General features: G+C 33.5%; 1 long non-coding RNA gene across 1 annotated transcript in view; it reads left to right on the top strand.

Moving 5' to 3' along the window:
* The first annotated feature begins 7,821 nt into the window (after positions 1 to 7,821).
* LOC101689272 overlaps positions 7,822 to 21,969 on the top strand; it is a 177,281-nt gene continuing 163,133 nt past the window's right edge. The window contains exon 1 of the long non-coding RNA XR_001181989.2: positions 7,822 to 7,891. This is a non-coding gene — a long non-coding RNA (uncharacterized LOC101689272). The remainder of the gene's footprint in view (positions 7,892 to 21,969) is intronic.

Here is a 21,969-nt window from a genome sequence, read left to right on the forward strand (position 1 = left end):
ACACTGATAAATGCGGAGTGGGGATTAATTGTGGGTGATCTGCAATAAAAGTTTTTGTAACCTTTTGAATGAAAGAAAGACATAAATTGAGGGTTCGCTTTGTAGCCATATATGTGAATTTAGTTATTATTCCAAATGCAAGTGTTAACCTGAAGAATCAGCTTCAGAAGTGCTTTCTCCCAACTCCAAACTGATGACCAAGCTGCCCACTCTCTGCCTAGAACACCTTTCCCCTTCCCACCCCACTTTGAACCTCTGACTTGTCTGGCTCGTATTCGTTTTTCATATCCCAGATAATGGAGCCTCCTTTAGGAAACCTGCTAGTAGTGTCCTAAATCTGAGTTAGGTGCTTCTGTGAGGACCGTTGATTCCTGTCTCATGCTGGGCATTCTCAGCCCAGCATGAGAATGGCCTGTTTGCTAATCATTCTCTCCTCAATAAATTATAAATGCCTACAGAGAAGATATTGTGCTCATTTTGAACATAGTATCTTCAGAGATTAGCACAGTTCAGAGCATGTAGTGTCTCAGTAATAAAAAAAAAAGCAGTAATGAACAAATATATCTAGAGATTTTATATAAAAATTATTGAATAACTGTTTCATGGTAGTAAAGGAGGTGGTAAAATAGTTAAAGTAAGTCTGAAAGAACCCCAAATTTGTTTTCTCAAATTGAAAATTGATATTTCTTTTCTTGAATTGAGAAGTGAAACGAAGGCTTTAGTTATGATATGGAATCATAGGATAAATTATTATATTGGTTGTGAGGGATCTTACATTACTTAAATTGCCCCCCAAATGATAGGCAATAGTGAGACTTGGCATGATATTTATTGGGGAGATTGTAAACCTAAAATAAATTGCACCATGCTTCCTGGCCTGTATAGCATACCAATATGGAAATCGTGATTAGGAACAAAATATTTCACACCAGCAAAAGCTGAGTGTGAGCCTGGTATTCTTGCTTCTACTAGTCCTCCTAGAGCAGTTGACGATGCAGTTATCTGCTTTAGTTGAAATAAAACCAACAGCAACACATTTCACATAAATTATTGTTAATAATGCCTTAATAAACAGTGCAATTCCTTTTTTTTTTTTCCAGAATAAGTTCTTTTGGTTCAGAAAAGGCTACTGAATGAAAGAATTCTTCTGCCTGATTTATGGGGCTTTTAAATAGCAGACAGCCCTTCCAATCAGGAAGCAGGACTGTGATTTTTAAGATTCACAGTCTGTAATGAGGACATAGCACTAAGCTGTCATCGCACACAGATTAGAAATAAACTGCAGTAACATCCCCTTTATATTCCTGCCTGTATGTAGTACAAAGATGCATTATTTTATGAAAGTATTTGCTTGATTATCCCTAGTACAGATTACTTTTAAAGGGGGCAAAAGAAGAGATTCAGCTCAAATAATAAGAGGAAAATATTGAATTTGGTTTACTATTTGTGTTAACCGCTTCTCTTAAAATGTTAACTTTCTTACACAGGTATGATACTAGGTGTATATTAATTCCATCTACCCATGATGTGTGTGTTTATGATAACCTTTAGTCAGAATTATACCTGCATAAGGGAACAAATAGTCATTGATGTATTTTAGTTATGAAATATATTAGGTATTAGAAAACACAAATTGCATAATTAACACCCACCAGTCTCATAATAAAACTAGGATCATTTAGAAATCCGTTTGTCAGATCTCTCATTCTCTCCAAGAATTAACTTCCATTCTGAATTTGCATCCTTTATATTTAAAATAAGTATGTTTAAACAACATATTTCATTGGCTATATATTTCTTCTTAAAAAAAGGTTTATTTATTTCTTTTAAAGAAAGAGAGAGAGAGCGCGCGTGAGTGGGACGAGGGGCAAAGGGAGACTGTGTCCAGGCCGACTCTCTGTGGAGCAAGGAGCCCACAGGGCTGGATTCCACGACTCCTGAGATCATGACCTCAGCTGAAACCAATAGTCTGGGGCTAAACCATCTGAGCCACCCAGGTCCCCCTCATTAAATATTTCTACATCAACATAGTTCATACTACAAAAATGTTTGAGCAATTTACTCTTTTCACCAAAGATATTTTCGAAAATTTGAGACTTGTGGCTCCATTTATTTTTGCCCCTTAGACATTCCACTTTGTGTCAAGTTTTATTTATCTATTAAAAACAAACTGAGGGTTTTGGAGGGGAGAGGGGCCAGGGAATTTCAGAATGCTGAAAAAAATTACATTAAATTAAAAAAAATGAGGGTTGCTGGGGACTTGGGGGAGTAGGGTTAGGGAGGTAAGGCTATGGACACTGGAGAGGGTATGTGCTATGATGAGTGCTATGAAATGTGTAAGCTTGATGATTCACAGACCTGTACCCTTGGGGCAAATAATACATTATATATTAATAAAAATAATTTTAAAAATACAGTTGGGTTATTTTCATTAAAAATATCACAAATAATCATGTTACGAGCATCTTGTACGTCCCTTGTGCACATATGTGAAAGTGTCTTTATTTTAGAGTATATACCTTTTTGTCTTTTATTCCCATGACTTATTCATTTCCTAACTGAAAGCCTCTATCTCCCACTCCCCTTCATCCATTTTGCCCATTCCCCTGTCCCCTCCCCTCTTAAATATAGAGTATATATTTTGACTAAAGTTGCAAAGAGTTTGAACCTTTATCTGTATTAAATTTTGTTACATTGATTCTCTTGAGTGACTTTAATACCTCTGCCAGCTGTAAATAAAAGCTAGTTTCCTTAATATCCTTGGCAACACTTTATATTTTCAGAATTCCAATCTTTTTTGCCATATCTATTGGGTATGAAATAATATCTCACTGGATCATTTTCTGATTACTGGGGTCAAGGGAGAGGGAGCTGGAAAGGTTCAGATTTCTTCTTATCTGAATTCTCTTTTCAAACCGTTTGCTTAATACAAATATTTTAATTAATTTTAATATTTAAGTGTTTTCTCTTTTTTAATTTCTGAGCTCTTCCTATTCTCTAGATACTAATTCTTAGTTCTATATATTCATTGTTTATATTTTCTGCCAGTCTGTCAATTTTTTTTTTTAACTTGCTATAGATGGGGTATTTAATAGTCTGAAATATTCTAAGGTAACTTGCTCCTGGTGGAAATCTGACATCATAGCTAATTTCTAGTGCTTCCATTAAAAACATAAACAAAAACAAAACAATCCTGTGAAGTGCACTTTTAAAATTGAATTTGTAAAAAAGAAAGCAATAATTTCCTATCACAACATAAAATATTATCACCAAATTAATATCTGTAGCTGATATTTCTCATTTCTACCTTGTTCAGTTTTGTATAAGCATGAATGAAGAGCACAAGCAATTATGAGACAATATCTTAAATTAAAAGGCAAAAATAAAAATTGGGGAATTGGGAAAATTTATAATAAAATTATCACAAAATATAAATTAATGTATCTTGTATTATTCAAAGAAACATTAAAATTAATATGGATATTTTTATTATGACACCCAGTCCATTAAGAAATGTAACCAGTAAGATATCTATGCTTATTAAACATACTCTATTTTTATCCATAGGAGACTGATATTTGAGGCTTATTTTTGTTGAACACAAAAATAAAGTGAAATATTTAATTGAGATTCATATATTCTATGCACATGCAGACTGTGTAGATTTATTGCTTAAGCTATGATTAGAAACAACCATTTGAAATGATCATTATTTGAAAAATTGTAAGACTGATACTCATAAATGGTTATTTGTCCCTATATTGGTGATCTCTGTTACAGTTTCTTCAGAATGATTCTTTGAACTTTGTGGTGTTTGATTTAGTCAGTGAGACTAAAGCATGATGCTTTGAGTGAAAGGGCCCACAGTAGTTTTCTTCCAAGTCAGTACAATTATTGGAAAAAGTAACAAAAATGGATTTAAATATCAACGAATTTCCCATTTTTTATAGCAATATACTTTAGAATTTTAACAAGTTATCTACCAGAAGGGTTACACATTACCCCATTAAATATATGTGAAAATACCTAGTTATAGTCACATTAATTTTAAAAAACATAATAGAAATATGTCAATAAAATATCATCCTACTCCAAACATTTGTTCTGGGGTGTTATTTTATTTTTGTTGCCATTGAAAATATATCAGGCAATGAAATTTTGTTAAATGGGCAAATGTGACACAATCTACTGTGAAGAGATTTCTTTAACCATTTAGAAAGGCATTATTAGTTCTTAACTCATAGGATCATAGGGAGAATTAAATAGAAATAATTCACAAACATTAATAAATACTGAAGAACTTGTTATAAATAATGTTATTATACAATCAGTTAAAACAAAATGAAAGATAAACTTATTTAAAAAGCCACGCCTCTTGCCCCAATGTCATTTGCTTTCTCTGTGTAACCCCAGTACTTACCCATTTACATATTAGATATACCAACTTGTAGTTATAATTTTGTACTAAGCTTTAAAAAATGTACTGTATGAAAAAGTTTCACGTTGCTAAGTAGACTTCATCATCTTCATTTTAATGTCTATATATCAAATAATATGCAAAGATTTATATTTGCTTTTTGGATATTTTAACATTTTTCAGCATCATGAATAATTCTGCCATTAATTTTTCATTCTACCTCACCATCATTAGGGTGACTCATAATTTTAAAATCAAGTTTGGTAGAAAAATAATGTTACTTAGTTCTTTAAATTATAAAAATATTCTCTTCTGTTTGTATACTAATTATATTTCTGTTATGTGAATTGTTCATGCTATTTGTCCCTTGGATTTGCATCTCTCTCTCTCTCTATCTATCATCTATCATTTATTTACCCATAATGTACCTGAATGTACTTCTTATTCAATTTTATAAATGGTTTATATAATGTAAATAAACCCTGTGATCATAGTTGCTGTAAATATTTTTTGTGTAAGCCATAATCCATTTCATTCTGAAAACATATAATAGGGTTTTAATTTCTATATTGTAAAGCCTGTCTTCTGTTTTCTAATTTCTGTTATCACTTCAAAGCTTAAAATTGCTATCGCTTAGGAGATCTTATAAGTATTCAAATGTATTTTCTTCATTTTCTGATTTATAAGTTTTAAATATTTCAATACAATTGGAATTTATTTTGATGTCTATCTGTCGGTGGAATTCCCAATTTTAGTTAATTAAAAGACCACTGCATAAAAAAAAATCCTGTATTTTTCTAGTCTATTGTGGTTTTCCCATTTTCAGATATAATAAAAATACCAATAGAATCTACTTTCTATTGGTAAAAATACCAATAGAATCTATTTTATTCTATTTATTTCTTTATCTATTTTTGAATACTAACTTTAATTCTGTGTGCTTTGGTGTATCTCTAAAGATTGAATGAAATGTGTTAAGATTCATCCTTATTTTTTTTTCCATGAGTTTTCATTATTATAAAAAAAGTTGCAAGTCAAAACTCTGACATGCTCAATGTAAGCCTTAAAATAGATAATTCTTTCAGAGTTCTAAAATATTATATTGGGTATGAAATTTGGGTCTCTTCAACTATGGGAATTAATGAATATATACCATCCCTGAAATATTTTTTCAGCTTTTTAAACCATTTTAGTATGATGCTTTTATGGATTTTAAACTTTTAACTTAGGGGATACTAATCTTTATTTTATAAATTAAACACCAGCGAGCACTCCCTGATAAGGAACAGGATTCTTTAAAAAAAAAAAAAAAAAATTCCTCTGAAAAGCTGCAAAAAATATATTATTATGTCAAACCAAGTTTATATTCTACCGAATACTTTTACATTTGGAAAATAGCTGATGTAAAGACCCTTTTTTAATCCAAATTTCTCCTCCGTATGAATGGCGCTTGGTCTGCTTCTAAATGTTAGAAAAATGCTATGCAATGCCCAACTTAAATTAGAAAAACAGCTCGTTTTATAGAGGTTTTCTCCAACACTTGTATGTGCCTGTGATAGGACTATAGTCAAGGGGGAAAAAAGGGAAGAAATGTCTTCTAAAATGGAATGACTTTAATGAAACTGCTCAATCTGTACAACAGTATCATGTATTTTATTTGAATGAAGTTGTTAAACAAGATCTCTGTTTACATATACTGTTGTGCAGTTATCAATCCAATCAAAAACTCACTCATTGTTTTTTAATTCAAAAGTGATTAGCAAATGCTGAGAAGTCACCTTATCTCACTAAAACACAGGTACCAACTCAGAGTAAATATTTTGGTAAACAATTATTCTGTCCTTGCATATTCAGCAGTGTGCTAAATTATGCATAATCTTGCATAAGTAATAAGTGAAGGTAGCTTAAATTCAAGGTTTTTTCTTTCTTTAACCTGACCTATTTCTTTCAGTGCTGTTAGCAGCTTAAATCATGTATGAGCTTTCTGTAAGGCTTCAATGAGTAGCTCGGGTGGAGAAACTTCAGTAATAAATTTCAGGAGAAGACAAGTTTTTTGACAGGCATAATGCAACACATACAGAGTCTGGAACTCACACTCTGGGAATTTAGAGCAATCCTCGCAAAGCAGCTTTTCCCTGTTACATTAATAGAGAAAATGAAGTATGAAAGTCCTCAGGAATTACTGCTAGGTGTAATTTAAATAATTTACCAGAAGACAGTTCAGCACATGCATTGAACAGGGGCATACAGAGTTTGCCATAAGCAGTTTATAAATAAACTATATTCCGCTGAAGTAAGTCAGGCATAAATTATAACTATTCCTTTTGTGGCTGCACCCCGTTCCTCATTGTAATAGTTATTTAAAAAAAAAAATAAGGGTTATGACCTTCTCCTGGAAATCATAGACATTGCCTGCTTTGTACCTTGCTTATGAGCTTCCTTATGGTTAATGGTTTTGTAGCTATGAGATCAAAATAAAAATACTATTGCGAGGGAAAAATGCATTACATATCTGTAAACAGAATTCTGGAAGAATTCTTTAGCCTGTTTGGAGGTAGGGGGAGATATGTGGCCAAAGACCATCAAGGAGATACAGATCGTTTTATGAAAGCTTTATACCATATCTGTGGAGAAAAAGGGTACACTTTCTATGTCTTGCCTCAAGCATTGTTGCCTTAAATTATCAGGCCAAAGTAAAAATGCCAAAGGAATATATATAATAAAGACTCAAAACTATCAAGAATTATTTGTAAAACATGCATGAGGAGGTTAAAAAGCTTTTATCCTGTACAGCCTTGAGTTATTAAAAAGCAGATGGACTATAACAGCATCAAAATTTTCCTAAAATATACTGGTAGTGCTTTGGAAGGAGACTTCGTAAAAGGCAGGTGATGTGGAGTGCTTGCTCGACTCCTAAAACATCTAATTATAAACCAGCATTCTGTAACTTTTACTTTCATTTGGCTTCCCTTTGATAGAAAAATGGGATGCTCGTGGAAAAAAAAAAAAAGTATGGACTAAAGACTGAATACCTATGTTCCTGAAGTTATATAATATAGGGAGTTAAATCCTTGTATGTGCTCTTTTAAATATACATGAATCACAATTCTTATGTTTTCCTTTGTAGTCATATGCACAGTAGGTCCCCAACTCTCCATTGTCCATATGCATGTGGATAGGCATGTATTCATGTTATATATAATTTATATATATATACACACACACACACATATATGTTTGTATGTATGTTTGTCAGAATAAAAATTTTTTCTGGGAATGCATACTCTCCATTCAAGTGTTATAACTAGAACTTAAATGCTGCTTAGAGGAGATAGTGGGGAACATAAGAGAAAATATTGCTTTAATATTTGTGCTTTAATTTTCAGAATCAATTTTGTAATAATGGCCTCATAACTTGAGAACACCTGTCAATAAAGGAAATTCTTTTCTGAGCCTGGATCTGCAATGTGAAATGTAAGTGCACCTTTATTTGTCTATGCCTTTAATGGAGAAGAAATACTTAATATAGTTGTCGTTTAGACATTCAGACATGGACTGTTACTCACTCATATGATTTTCACATGTGATTCTCGTGGTCTTCGTTGGGATATATAGCTTGTGGGGATCGAGCTGCGTTGAGGAGCTTGGACTGTATTGTGAGATGAATAATTTCTGAGGGTCAAATATATAACGAGGACTATAGTTAATAATTCGGTATTGTGTATTTGAAATTTGCTAAAAGCCAGTCTCTTAGGTGTTCTCACCAAAAGATGAAAATAAAAAGTAACTATGTGAGGTGACAGATGGGTCGGCTACCACTTGATTATGGTAATCATTTCACAATAAATACATACATCAAGTCATTGTGTTGTACACTTTAAATATATTACAATTTTATTTATCAACTACACCTAAATAAAGCTGGCGTGGGGAAGCTTGACCCAGAGCCCTAAAATAGGCAACATGACTAATGTGGGTTAGAATCTTAGTCTAAATACAGTGCTGTAAGTAACTAAACTAACCAAAACAGGTATGTAACCTGTAGAAAAATTGTGAAAGCTTTGTAAAATTCCCTAAGATTTACTTGCCTGAATACAGGAAAAAAAAAAAAAAAAAAGGAAGAGGTTCTGATACATGTCTTCCCTTAATGGTCAACCAAAATAAACTCATGTAAAATTATAAGATTATTGTCAAAATAACTGGTAATTTTCTATGTGTATCATTCATATAAACTGAATACATTTTAATACAGCTGTTATAGATGCTATCTCAAAATATATTTTGAGAAATTTTGAAAGTCCCTTTGCATTTAGGTAAGGACATTTAGAAAAGTCTGGGAAACTACTGTTCCAATATCTAAAGGTAGTATTATAAGTAATATTGTGCAATATAAATGCCACAACAAGTGTGTACATAATGCTTACATATTATAATATTTACTCTCATGAGAATAAAGTTTGATCCTATGGGTGTAAAGTTAATGTATCTGTTAATGGGATGTGGATGGCAAGGCTGGGCATTGGGAAAGTGTTATTAGTACCTTGTGATGCTGAGGAAAGGAACCCCTCCCCCTATTGGACCACCAGAGGCAATCCCGCAGGACAGGGTATTTTAAGAGGCTCTGAGGCTATTTGAAAGATAGCAGTATATAAACAAGATAAGGAAAGTAGTGTCACAGAAATATAACAAATTCACAGTATGCCTGTTTTGACTTTGGCCAGTCTAGGGTTGGCACTAACAAATTCAACTTCCTAACTTTTTATTTAGCCATTTATAAATCTGTAATCAAAACCCGTATTGATAATAGAATCCTTCTTTACTTGTTGATGGATTTGACACTTATATGAAAATCTAAGTCATTTATTACTGTAATAGAATTCATCCCTCCAATATAACTTCTTTATCAGTGATTGTTTCCATGTTAACATGTTGAACTTGTTACTCTAATGGAAAGTTTGGCAGCTTCTCTCATATTACTATATAAAGAAACATTCTATCAGAGATATAAATCAGGTTAAGCAATGTGCAAATATCCATTCTATCCATCCAAAGATACACGATGTCCATTATCATGTATCCACCTAATGTAAGATATTTATGTGTGTATGTGGTGTGTGTGTGTGTGTGTGTGTGTGTGTGACACTTTTTATAGTTGTTCTGGTTAGTCTGCTGCGATGGAGGTATTCATATTATAGAGGGCTCTCTGAATTGCTAGTCTAACATACAGGTATTTCACCCAATATCTTCTCCTATTCTGGTTTTACAGTGAAGCTCAAGAAATTCATTGTGATTGGGCAGAAGTAAAGAAAAAAGTCTCGTTTAATTGTTCCCATGAAGGTGCATGTGAATAAACCTACATAATATCAACTCAATAAATATAGGAATTTAGTCAATAGAAATTTGTAAGTTTTCCAGAAACTCCATACTCAGAGTCTGGAAGTACAGTTTTATTCTCATTTCTCTCCTCATTATAGACTCCAAGAACTCTGCTTAAGTTTAACTGTATTTAAATGTAACAAATATACTTAAAAAACAAAAGAATGAATAAGCAAAATAAATCATATACAAATACCAATCTCACACAATACTATTTTTCTTAGGAACATAAAATAACACATTAGAGACTGAATAAATAAATGTAGAGTGAATAGATAAGGTCTTTTCTATCTAGTTGTAGGATAGCCTAGCCCTGAAAAATGAGCTAAAGTATCAGGCATATTTTCCTAGTCACGCTGCTTTTCTGTAACTACATTTTAGTTTAGTTATAGAAATGTTAGTAGCAAATAATATCATACTTGTTTTTTTATTAATTCACTTCTTAATTCAAGGAATTTTTACACAGGGAACTGTGTGATAACTATAGTATGCTACTTACTGAGAGTCAACCACATACCAGGAGAACCTATACTGAAGTTGTTCAAAATTACTAATGATGCAGAACTAATCATCAATAGAAAATTTATACCATAATTTATATTAGCACAAGAACTAGCATTAGATTTACCGCTGGAAAAAACTTTTTATAAGGCTCTTCTTTTTATGCATACTTAAAAGTAAGCTCTAGGTCTCCAATCACTTCTATAATCAAATGCAACTTATAACATATGCTGTTTATTAATGAAGTGTTTCTTTGATCCATAATTAGAACTTATATAGACATATTATTATAATTTTATTTGTTCCAATTTCTACTTGAATTAGCTGTAAACAGCAAAAACATACCATCATTTAAACTCTTTTAACCAATGATATTCTTCAGAAAAGCATTTTTTTATTGAATTGAACCTTCAGTAGATAAAGTAATGTTAACACAAAATTTTTTCTTAATATGCAATAAATAGGTTGTAGACCTGATGAAAGAGTTTAGTTAAAAGAATTCCATTAGCATCATTACAATGATAGAGAAAATAATGTGCAAAATAGAGTCACTGTCATGATCCTGACCTTGTGATACAAATTAAAATAAAGAAAAGTGTCATATTTCTCCATGGTTCAACTTGGGTTCACCTAATAGAACTCTGACAAAAGCAAATGTTTTGTCACTTAGTCTGTTGCCAAGAACATTTTAGTGCATAATTAATGATAATCCACTCTTTAATATGTGTATATGAATGAACACAAAGTTGCTGCTGGTGCCACAGAGACAATATCATGTTCAGTGTGAAGAGAGCAGCACAATTTCTACTAAAATAATGAGCTGTGGAAAGGATAATGGAAGGTGTCAGAAGCACAATAAACATGATTAGGGTGGACGAGGGAAAAAGAACAATATTTAGTGCCACCAGGATTTTTCTCTTAAAAAAAGGAACATAAGTCCTTGATGGATTTTTCATGACTCCTCTCACCATGTTGACTATAAATATCATGGAATATGCAGCCCAATACTTAGCTTACATCTCTCTCTTATAAGCTGATCTTTTCTTAACTAATTGACCCTCAAGATTTGGTGTCCTCTGGGGTAGTGTTTATTATTTTACTGTGTTTACAAATCACCTAAAAAGTATGTTAATATGCAGATTCTGATTTAACAGATCTGGGATGGATCTGGAGATTTTTCCTTTCAAACTAGCTTTCAAAAGATGCTCTTGTTGCTGGTGACATGGACCACACCTGACTGGCAAGGCCTAGGGAAACTACTGAGCCTCTTCTCAGCAGACACAATCTTCCAGGCCAGTTAATCCACTGCCACAAACTTAAATATATCCTGTGTATCCATGATTCGTTACTCTTTGATTTTGGAGATTAGAATCTAAGATTAGAGATTCTAATCTTCAAAATCATTGATTTTACATATTGTCATCCTCAAACCCAATCTTCCTGCTTTATGTCCTATCATATTAATGATAGGTCAATTTCTCAAGTTGACAGAGATAGTCATATTATACCCATTTTGCAGATATGACTTCGAAAACTAGGTATTGTATCAAAATAATTCTTCTAGCAAGTAAGGTATCTAAGATTATTCTGTGACTTGCTTTTAGTTCTGTTAGCAACATATCTTAGGCAACTTTCCATATAGTTATAGAGATATGACATTATTTTTAATGAATATAAATAATCTTTAATATAGGGTTTATAATTTTTAAAATATTTACATATATATGGACAATTTAAAGTTTTCAACATTTTTCTATTACATACAAAGTTGAAGAAAGATTTATTGTCCTTGTTCAAGTATTTCTTTATGATATATATCTTGGGTTTGAAATTACCGATTCAAAATATATTTGCTTACAATTTTGATATAGACAGCCAAATTGCTAAGACTGTACCAATGTATGCTGCCATAGATAGAATGACCATGATTTTCCTTAAAAAAAAAAAAAAACATATTTTTCTTTTCCACACTGAGTCTTATCAAACTTAATTTTGCCAACAGAGGTGAAAAATATATCTTACATTTATATTTATTTTCATTTCCCTGATTAATTGTGATCTCAGTATTTAGGGGACTTTAGGGGAAGTATTTTTTGCTACTTGATTTTTTTTCTTCATGATGGCCATTCTTACCATTCAGTCATTTATTTTTCTATTGAGCTTTCATGTTTTTAATGAGTTATAGAGGTTATTCATATATTTAGAAATTTATCTTGTTTTATATGTTGAAATATTTTCTCAGTCTCTTGCTTTTAAATTTACTTAAAATTGTTTAAATTAAGTATTCAAATTTCATATTTTCTTATGATTTTATTTTTGTGTTCTGTTGTTTAACTCTTTACACATATTTCTTTTATTCTCTAGTTTCTTATTTATGTCAAGTTTATTAGGTTATTTTACACACAGTAAATTCATTATTTTAGATGTATAATTAGATGAATTTGAATAAACAGAAATAGTTATATAACCATCACCACAATAAAGGTATAGAATATTTTTGTCACCACAAAAAGATGCAGTTATTCTCCTTTGTAGGGAATTGCTAACCCCGTGGAAATGACTTTATCTTTTCCAAAATGTCCTATAAACAGGATGATATAGTATAGAGAATTTGATATCTAGCTGTTTTCTTTTAGCACAATGATTTTGAAGTTTATCCATGTTCTGAATATATCAGCAGTTCATTCCTTTTTTATCACTGAATAGTACTCTTTTGTAAAAATGAACATTTCTTAAATATAGTTATCTATTGATAGACATTTGGGTTACTTTTAAGTTTTGGTGATTGTAAATAAACTATAAACATTCACAAAAAAAGGTCTCTGTGTGGACTTACGTTTTCATATTTTCTTGGACAAGTTACTAGTAATGTAATTGCTGTATTTATAGTCTTCCACTGTTTTCCAGGTGGCTGTGCAATCTACATTCCCACCAACAATGCACAAGAATTATGGTTGGACTTCCCTTGTTAGGACTTGTTACCGCCTAGTTGTTATTTGCTGAGCCATTTTTTATGTGTAGAGTGATTTCTTGTTATAGTTTTAGTGTCCATTTCATATCTAATGAGGAGGGGGGGATCTGTTCATATCTATTTGCCATTGGTATCTTTGAATAGAAGTGTCTGTTCAAATATTTAATTATTTTTTAAAATATTAGATTATTGGTTTCCTTATTATTGAGTTTAAAGAGTTTTTCAAGACACAAGTCCCTTATCAGATGTGTGTTTTGCTCATACTTTTCTCTCAGTCTGTGTCTTTTTTTAAATTTTGAAGTGATTTTCAAGGAGCATAAATTTTTAACTTAATGAAGCCCAATTTATTCAGTAGTTCTTTTAAGTTTTTTTTTTCTATTCTATTTAAGAAATTATCATCCAATCTAAAGTTGATAATTTATTTTGGTAGATTTTCTTTTAGATTAGAGATTGTTGAGTTTTAGACTTTAATTTTAGGTCTAGAATTCTATTTTAGTTTTGTTTCACATGGTGTATGGTGAGGATCTAGGTTCTTCTTCTTCTTCTTCTTTTTTTTTTTTTTTTTTTTTAACAAATGTACATTATCCTAACCTGATTTATAGGAAAAAAATCATACTTTCTCCATTGAAATGTCTTGACATCTTTAAATATCAATTGACCATCTATATTGTGTCACTTATCCATTGTCATATAATAGATTACCACAAAACTTAGTGGCTGCAAACATTAAACATTTATTATCTTACATAATCTGTGGGTTAGGAATCCAGAGCAGTTTTTTTTTTTTTAAAGATTTTATTTATTTATTTGACAGAGAGAAATCACAAATAGATGGAGAGGCAGGCAGAGAGAGCGAGAGGGAAGCAGGCTCCCTGCTGAGCAGAGAGCCTGATGCGGGACTCGATCCCAGGACCCTGAGATCATGACCTGAGCCGAAGGCAGCGGCTTAACCCACTGAGCCACCCAGGCGCCCCAACCAGAGCAGTTTTATAAATAGTCAGGCTCAGGTCATCCACAAGGTTGTAATCAAAATGTAGCTCAGAGAATTAGTCAAGACTCAAACAAGGGAGGCTCTGCTACCAAGCTCACTAACATGGCTGTTAGTGAGATATCAGTTCTTTGACAGGTGGACCTATCCACAGAGACAGCATTCTCCCTCCAAAATGGAAGATCCACTTATAAGAGAAGACCCAGGAAAGAAGCTACAGTCTTTTTTACAACCTAATATTGGAAGAAATATCTCATCACTACTATTAATTAGAAATGAGGCAATAGTATAGCCCATACTCAAGAAGGGATTCCTATGGATGTGAATATCTGAAGGAAAAAAAAATCATTGCAAGCTATCTTAAAGGCTATCTGGTACATATGAATTTATTTTTGGACTCTCTCTTTGGTTCCATAGTTCCATGATATGCCTATTCATTTTAGTACCTCTTTTCTATATTCTATAGAATTCTCTAGAATGATCTCGTATCTGCAAATTTAAAAAAAAAAAAAAGTTGCATCTTTCTTTTGACTCTAAATGTTTTTTTTTTTAATTTCTTAATACATTGCATAAGAATTCCACTATAGTTTGTTGTTGTTGTTGTTTTAGATTTTATTTATTTGTCAGAGAGATCGAGAGCACAAGCAGAGAGAATGGCAGGCAGGGGGAGAAGCAGGCTTTCCCCTAAGCAAGGAGCCCAATGTGGAGCTCAGTCCTAAGACCCTGGGATCATGAGCTGAGCTGATGGGACCCTTTACCCTTAACTGACTGAGCCACCCAGGAGTCTATCCCCTACAGTTTTGAATAGGAGTAGTTTAAGTGGATATAATAATCCTATTTCTGATCCTTGGGAAAGCATTCAGTATTTAACTATTAAATATGATTTGCTTTAAGTTAGTTATAGGTTTTTAATAGAAGATTTTTATCAGATTGAAAGAATTCTCTTCTAATCCTATTCACTGGAAGTTCTTTATCATAAATATTGAATGTTTAGAAATTATTTGCTGCATCTACTAAGATGATTCTATGTTGTTTTTTTCTTTTTCCGTCAATTGACATTGACTGACATTGAATTGACAGAATTTTTTTTCTTTAAAAAATAAGTGTTTTATAAGGAAAAAGAAACATTTGAATAGAACTATAAGTAAAATAAGATGCATGATAACTTTATCTTCTCTTCTCATCTTTATCTCTACTCTTTCACTGTTTTTTTTAAATCTTTAAAAATGGTTTTAATTAACATATAATATATTATTTGCCACAGGGGTACAGGTCTATGAAACATCAGTATTACACATTTCACTGTAGTCACCTCCCTAGTGTCCATAGCCAAGCCATCCTATCCCTACCCCCACACCCCCCAGCAACCCTCAGTTTGTTTTGTGAAATAAAGAGTCTCTTATAGCTTGTCTCCCTCCCTATCCCATCTTGTTTCATTTTTTCCCTCCTAACCTCCCACAACCCTCCGCCTTACCTCTGAAATTCCTCATATCAGAGAGATCATATGATAACTCTCTTTCTCTGATTGACTTATTTTGCTTAGTGTAATACCCTCTAGTTCCATCATTGCAAATGGCAAGATTTCATTTCTTTTGATGGCTGCATAGTGTTTGTATGTGTGTGTGTGTGTGTGTATATATTTCTTCATTATTCACTCATCTGTTGATGGACCTCTGTGTTCTTTCCATGGTTTGGCTATAGTTGACATTGCTGCTATAAATATTTAGATGCATGTGTCCCTTTGAATCACTACATTGGTATTTTGGGGGTAAATACCCAGTAGTGAGATTGCTGGGCCATAGGGTGGCTTTATTTTCAACTTTTTGAGGAACTTCCAGGCTGTTTTCAAGAGTGGTTGCACCAGCTTGCATTCCCACCAATAGTGTAGGGGGGTTCCCCTTTCTCCACATCCTCGCCTACATCTGTTATTTCCTGACTTGTTAATTTTATCCATTCTGACTGGTGTGAGGTGGTATCTCATTGTGGTTTTGATTTGTATTTCCCTGATGCCGAGTGATGTTGAGCACTTTTCCATGTGTCTGTTGGCCACTTGGATGTCTTTCTTGCAGAAATGTCTGTTCATGTTTTCTGCTCATTTCTTTTTTTTTTTTAAATTTTATTTATTTATTTGACAGAGAGAGAGATCACAAGTAGGCAGAGAGGCAGTCAGAGAGAGAGGAGGAAATGAGCTCCCCACTGAGCAGATAGCCCGATGCGGGCCCCGATCCCAGGACCCTGGGACCATGACCCGAGCTGAAGGCAGAGGCTTTAACCCACTGAGCCACCCACGTGCCCTCTGCCCATTTCTTGATTGGATTATTTGTTCTTTGGGTGTTGAACTTGATAAGTTCTTCATAGATTTTGGATACTAGCCCTTTATCAGATACGTCATTTGCAAATATCTTCTCCCATTCTGTCAGTTGTCTTTTGGTTTTGTTGACTGTTTCCTTTCCAGTGCAAAAACTTGTGCTCTTGATAAGGTCCCAATAGTTCATATTTGCCCTTGCTTGCCTAGACTTTGGTGAAGTTTCTAGGAAGATGTTGTTGTGGGTGAGGCCAAAGAGGTTGTTGCTTGTGTTCTTCTCAAGGATTTTGATGGATTCCTGTCTCACATTGAGGTCTTTCATCTATTTCGAGTCTATTTTTGTGGATGATATAAGGATATGGTCCAGTTTCATTCTTGTGCATGTGGCTGTGCAATTTTCCCAACATCATTTATTGAAGAGACTGAGTTTTTTCCACTGGACATTTTCTCCTGCTTTGTCAAAGATTAGGTAACCATAGAGTTGAGGGTCTATTTTGGGGTCTCTATTCTAGTCCATTGATCTATATGTCTGTTTTTGTGCCAGTACCATACTGTCTTGATGACAGCTTTGTAATAGAGCTTGAAGTCTGCAATTGTGAATCCACCAACTTTGGCTTTCTTTTTCAATAGCCCTCTGGATATTTGGGGTCTTTTCTGGCTCCATATAAATTTAAGGATTATTTCTTTGAAAAAGTTGATGGTATTTTGATAGGGATTGCATTAAATGTGTAGATTGCTTTAGGTAGCATAGATGTCTTAATTTGTCTTTCTTCTGTCTTGTTGTTGGTGTATAGAAATACAACTGATTTCTGTGCATTGATTTTATATCCTGAAACTTTACTGAATTACTGTACAAGTTCTAGCAGATTTGAAATGGAGTCTTTTGGGTTTTCCACATAAAATATCATATCATCTGCAAAGAGTGACAGTGTGACTTCTTCTTTGTTGATTTGGATGCCTTTAATTTCTTTTTGTTGTCTGATTGCTGTGGCTAAGGCTTCTAATACTATGTTGAATAGCAGTGGTGATAATGGACATCCCTGCCATGTTCCTGACCTTAGCAGAAAAGCTCTCAGTTTTTCTCCATTGAGAATGATATTCACTGGGGGTTTCTCATAAATGGCTTTGATGATATTGAGGTATGTACCCTCTATCCCTACACTGTGAAGACTTTTGATCAAGAAAGGATGCTATACTTTGTCAAATGCTTTTTCAGCATCTATTGAGAGTATCATATGGTTCTTGTTCTTTCTTTTATTAATGTACTCTATCACATTGATTGATTTGCAGATGTTGAATGAACCTTGCAGCTCTGGAATAAATCCCACTTTGTTGTGTTGAATAATCATTTTAGTGTACTGTTGGATCCTATTGGTTAATATTTTGGTGAGAATTTTTGCATTTGTGTTCATCAAGGATATTGGTCTGTAATTCTCTTTTTTGATGGGGTCTTTGTCTGGTTTGGGGATCAAGGTAATGCCGGGCTCATAAAATGAGTTGAGAAGTTTTCATTTCTATTTATTGGAACAGTTTCAGGAGAATAGGTATTAATTCTTCCAAAAATGTTTGCTAGAATTCCCCTGGGAAGCCATCTGGTCCTGGGCTCTTGTTTTTTGGAAGATTTTTGATGCCTGCTTCAATCTCCTTACTGGTTATGGGTCTGTTCAGGTTTTCTATTTCTTCCTGGTTCAGTCTCTAAAAATGTATCCATTTCTTCCAGATTGTCATATTCTGGTGTACAGTTGCTCATAATATGTTCTTATGATTGTTTGTGTTTCTTTGGTGTTGGTTGTGTTCTCTCCTCTTTTATTCATTATTTTATTAATTTGGGTCATTTCTCTTTTCTTTTTGATAAGTCTGGCTAGGAGTTTATCAATTTTATTAATTGTTTTAAAAAACTAGCTCCTAGTTTTGTTGATTTGTTCTCCTGTCCTTTTGGTTCCTATTTCATTGATTTTTGCTCTGATGTTTATTATTTCTTTTCTCTTGCTGGGTTTGGGCTTTCTTTGCATTACTTTCTCCATCTCCTTTAGGTGTAGGGTTAGACTGTGTACTTGAGACCTTTCTTGTTTCTTGAGAAATGCTTGTATTGCTATATACTTTCCTCTCAGGACCACATTTACTGTATCCCAAAGATTTTGAACAGTTGTGTTTTCATTTTCATTTGTTTCAATGAATTTTTTAAAAATTCTTCTTTAATTTCCTGGTTGATCCATTCATTCTTTAGTAGGATGCTCTTTAACCTCCATGTATCCAAATTCTTTCCAACTTTCCTCTTGTGGTTGAGTTCTAGTTTCAGAGCATTGTGGTCTGAAAATGTGCAGGAATTGATCCCAATCTTTTGGTACTGGTTGACACCATATTTGTGACTCAGGATGTGATCTATTCTGGAGAATGTTCCATGTACATGTGAGAAGAATGTGTATTCTGTTGTTTTGTGATAGAATGTTCTGAATATATCTGTGCTGTCCATCTGGCCCAGTGTGTCATTTAATGCCTTTATTTCCTTGTTGATCTTTTGCTTAGATAATCTGTACATTTCAGTAACAGGGGTGTTAAAGTCCCCTCCTATTATTGTATATTGCTGATGTGTTCCTTTTATTTTGTTATTACCTGATTTATATAATTGGCTGCTCTCATGTTGGGAGCATAGATATTTAAAATTGTTTGATCTTCTTTTTGGACAGACTCTGTAAGTATAATGTGTTGTCCTTCCTCATCTCTTATTATAATATTTGGCTTAAAATCTAATTTATCTGATACAATGATTGCTAAACCAGCTTTCTTTTGATCTCCACTAGCATGGCAAATTGTTTTCCACCCCCTCACATTAAATATGGAGGTATCTTTGGATCTAAAATGAGTTTCTTGTAGAAAGCTACATTGATGGGTCTTGTTTTTTTTTTTTTTTTATCCATTTTGATATCCTGTGTCTTTTGATTGGGGCACTTAGCCCATTTACATTCAGGGTAACTATTGGAAGATATGAATTTAGTGTCATTGTTTTTATTGCCTGTAAGGTGACTGTTACTGTGTATTTACTCTATTCTTTTCTGGTCACTTTTAGGCTCTCTCTTTGCTTAGGGACCCTTTTCAATATTTCTTGTAGGGCTGGTTTGGTGTTAGCAAATTCTTTTAATTTTTGTTTGTGCTGGAAGGTTTTTATCTCTCCTTCTCTTTTCAGTGACAGCCTCGCTGGATATAGTACTCTTGGCTGTATATTTTTTTCTCATTTAGTGCTCTGATGATATCATGCCAGTCCTTTCTGGCCTGCCAGGTCTCTTTGGATAGGTCTGCTACCAATCTAATATTTCTAGTGTTGTATGTTACAGACCTCTTCTCCTGAGGTGCTTTCAGGATTTTCTCTTTGTCACTAAGACTTGTAAGTTTTTCTACTAGATGTTGGGGTGTGGACCTATTTTTACTGATTTTGAGAGGGGTCTCTGTGCCTCCTGGATTTTGATGTTTGTTCTCTTCACCAAATTCGGGAAATTCTCTACTATAATTTGCTCCAATATACCTTTGTCCCTCTCTCTTTTCTTCTTCTGGGATCCCAATTATTCTAATATTGTTTCATTTGTGGTATCCCTTATCTCTCAATTTCTCCCCTTGTGATCTAGTAGTTGTTTGTCTCTCTGTTGCTCAGCTTCTTTATTCTCCATCATTTGTTCTTCTATATCACTAATTCTCTCCTCTGCTTCATTTATCCTAGCAGTAAGAGCCTCCATTTTTTATTTAACCTCATTAATAGCTTTTTTAAAATTTGAACTTGGTTAGATTTTAGTTCTTTTATTTCTCCAGAAAAGGATTTTCTAATATCTTTCATTCTCTTTTAAAACCCAGCTGGCACCTTGATAATCTTCATTCTGAACTCTAGTTCTGACATATTACTAATGATCATCTTGATTAGGTCCCTAGTCATCAGTACTGCTTCTTGGTTTTTGTTGTTGTTGTTGTTGTTTGGTTTTGTTTTTTTTTTTGGCGGGGGGGGGTGGTGGTGGTGAGTTTTTCTGCCTTGTCATTTTATCCAGACAAGAATAGATGAATGAGAGAACAAAATACTGAAAGGGTAACAATGACCCCAGAAAAATATACAACTAACCAAGTCAGAAGGGACCCAGAACTGGGGAGAGAAGAAAGAGGAAAAAAAGAAATATATATATATGACTTGTGAAATAGAACAGAGCCACGCACTTGATTTGGGGTGTATTTTGGCCTATCAGAAAAAACTACCTCTCAAAATTTTAAAGAAAGAAAAACTTATATACATAAAAAATAAGGGTAAAGTTGATGAAGGGATAGAATATGATTGTAAAGATGAAAATTTAAAAATATTTAACTAAGGAATTGGTAAGTTAAGAAGGTGGTTGAAAAAGAAAAAAAAAAAGGAAGAATGTGATCAGGCTGGAAACTAGAACAAAGCCATGTGCTAGATTTAGGGTATATTTTTATCCATTAGAAGTAATTGTATCCCAAAATTTGAAAGAAAAAAAAGCATATATATATATATATATATATATATATAAATATATATATATATATTTATATATATAAATAAAATAAGGTTAAATACAATGAAGGAATATTATATAACAATGAAAATTTTAAAAGATTCTAAAAAGGTATTACTAAGATAAAATAGTTAAAAATGTTAAAATAGGAAAGAGGAAAATTTTTAAAAAAATAAGAAGAAATAAAATTTAGAAAATTTAACTTTGATATACTGAAGGATCATGGGAAAAAAAGCCATGAATTCTTTTTTCCATGTGTTGTTTTCCCCTAGCTCTGGAGTTCTGCAGTTCTCATTGATTGGTGAACTTGGTCTTGGCTGGATGTTCTTGCTGATCTTCTGTAGGAGGGGCCTCTTGTAGTGATTTTCAAATGTCTTTGCCAGAGGCAGAATTGCACCACCCTTACCAGGGTCCAGGCTAAATAATCTCCTCGAGTTCATGCTCAGTAGTTTTTGTTCCCTGAATGCTTTCTATATAGCTTTGGAGGATGGGAATGAAAATAGTGGCCTTCCATCTCCAGCTCCACTGGAGCCAAGAACTTGGGGCTCCATCATTGTACCCTCAGAGAAAAGCAGTCTATCCTTCCAATCTCACTGGTCTCTGGCCACACTCTGAGCTCACCTAGCCTGTGAGCAAACATTTCTATCTCTGGTGCACAGCTCCATTTGGAGTCTCCAAACCCAGCAGATTCCTATAGTGCACTTCTGCACCACTCCTCCCAGAGGAGGAAGGAGAGGGTTTTTCTGGATCTGACACTTGTGGGGTTCCTGCTCTAATTGCAGTGGCCCAGCTGTGCCTTGTATCATGTTTTAAGGTAACCCTGAGCTGAGTGCTCATTCCTCGGCTCCATTTCTGCAGCTGGTTTCTCTGCTCCAATACCTGGGAGTTCTGCCACTTTAG

This window comes from Mustela putorius, unplaced genomic scaffold (genome assembly GCF_011764305.1).
Source record: "Mustela putorius furo isolate JIRA1106 unplaced genomic scaffold, ASM1176430v1.1 tig00000759_pilon_pilon_pilon, whole genome shotgun sequence".
Taxonomy (NCBI): Eukaryota; Metazoa; Chordata; class Mammalia; order Carnivora; family Mustelidae; genus Mustela; species Mustela putorius.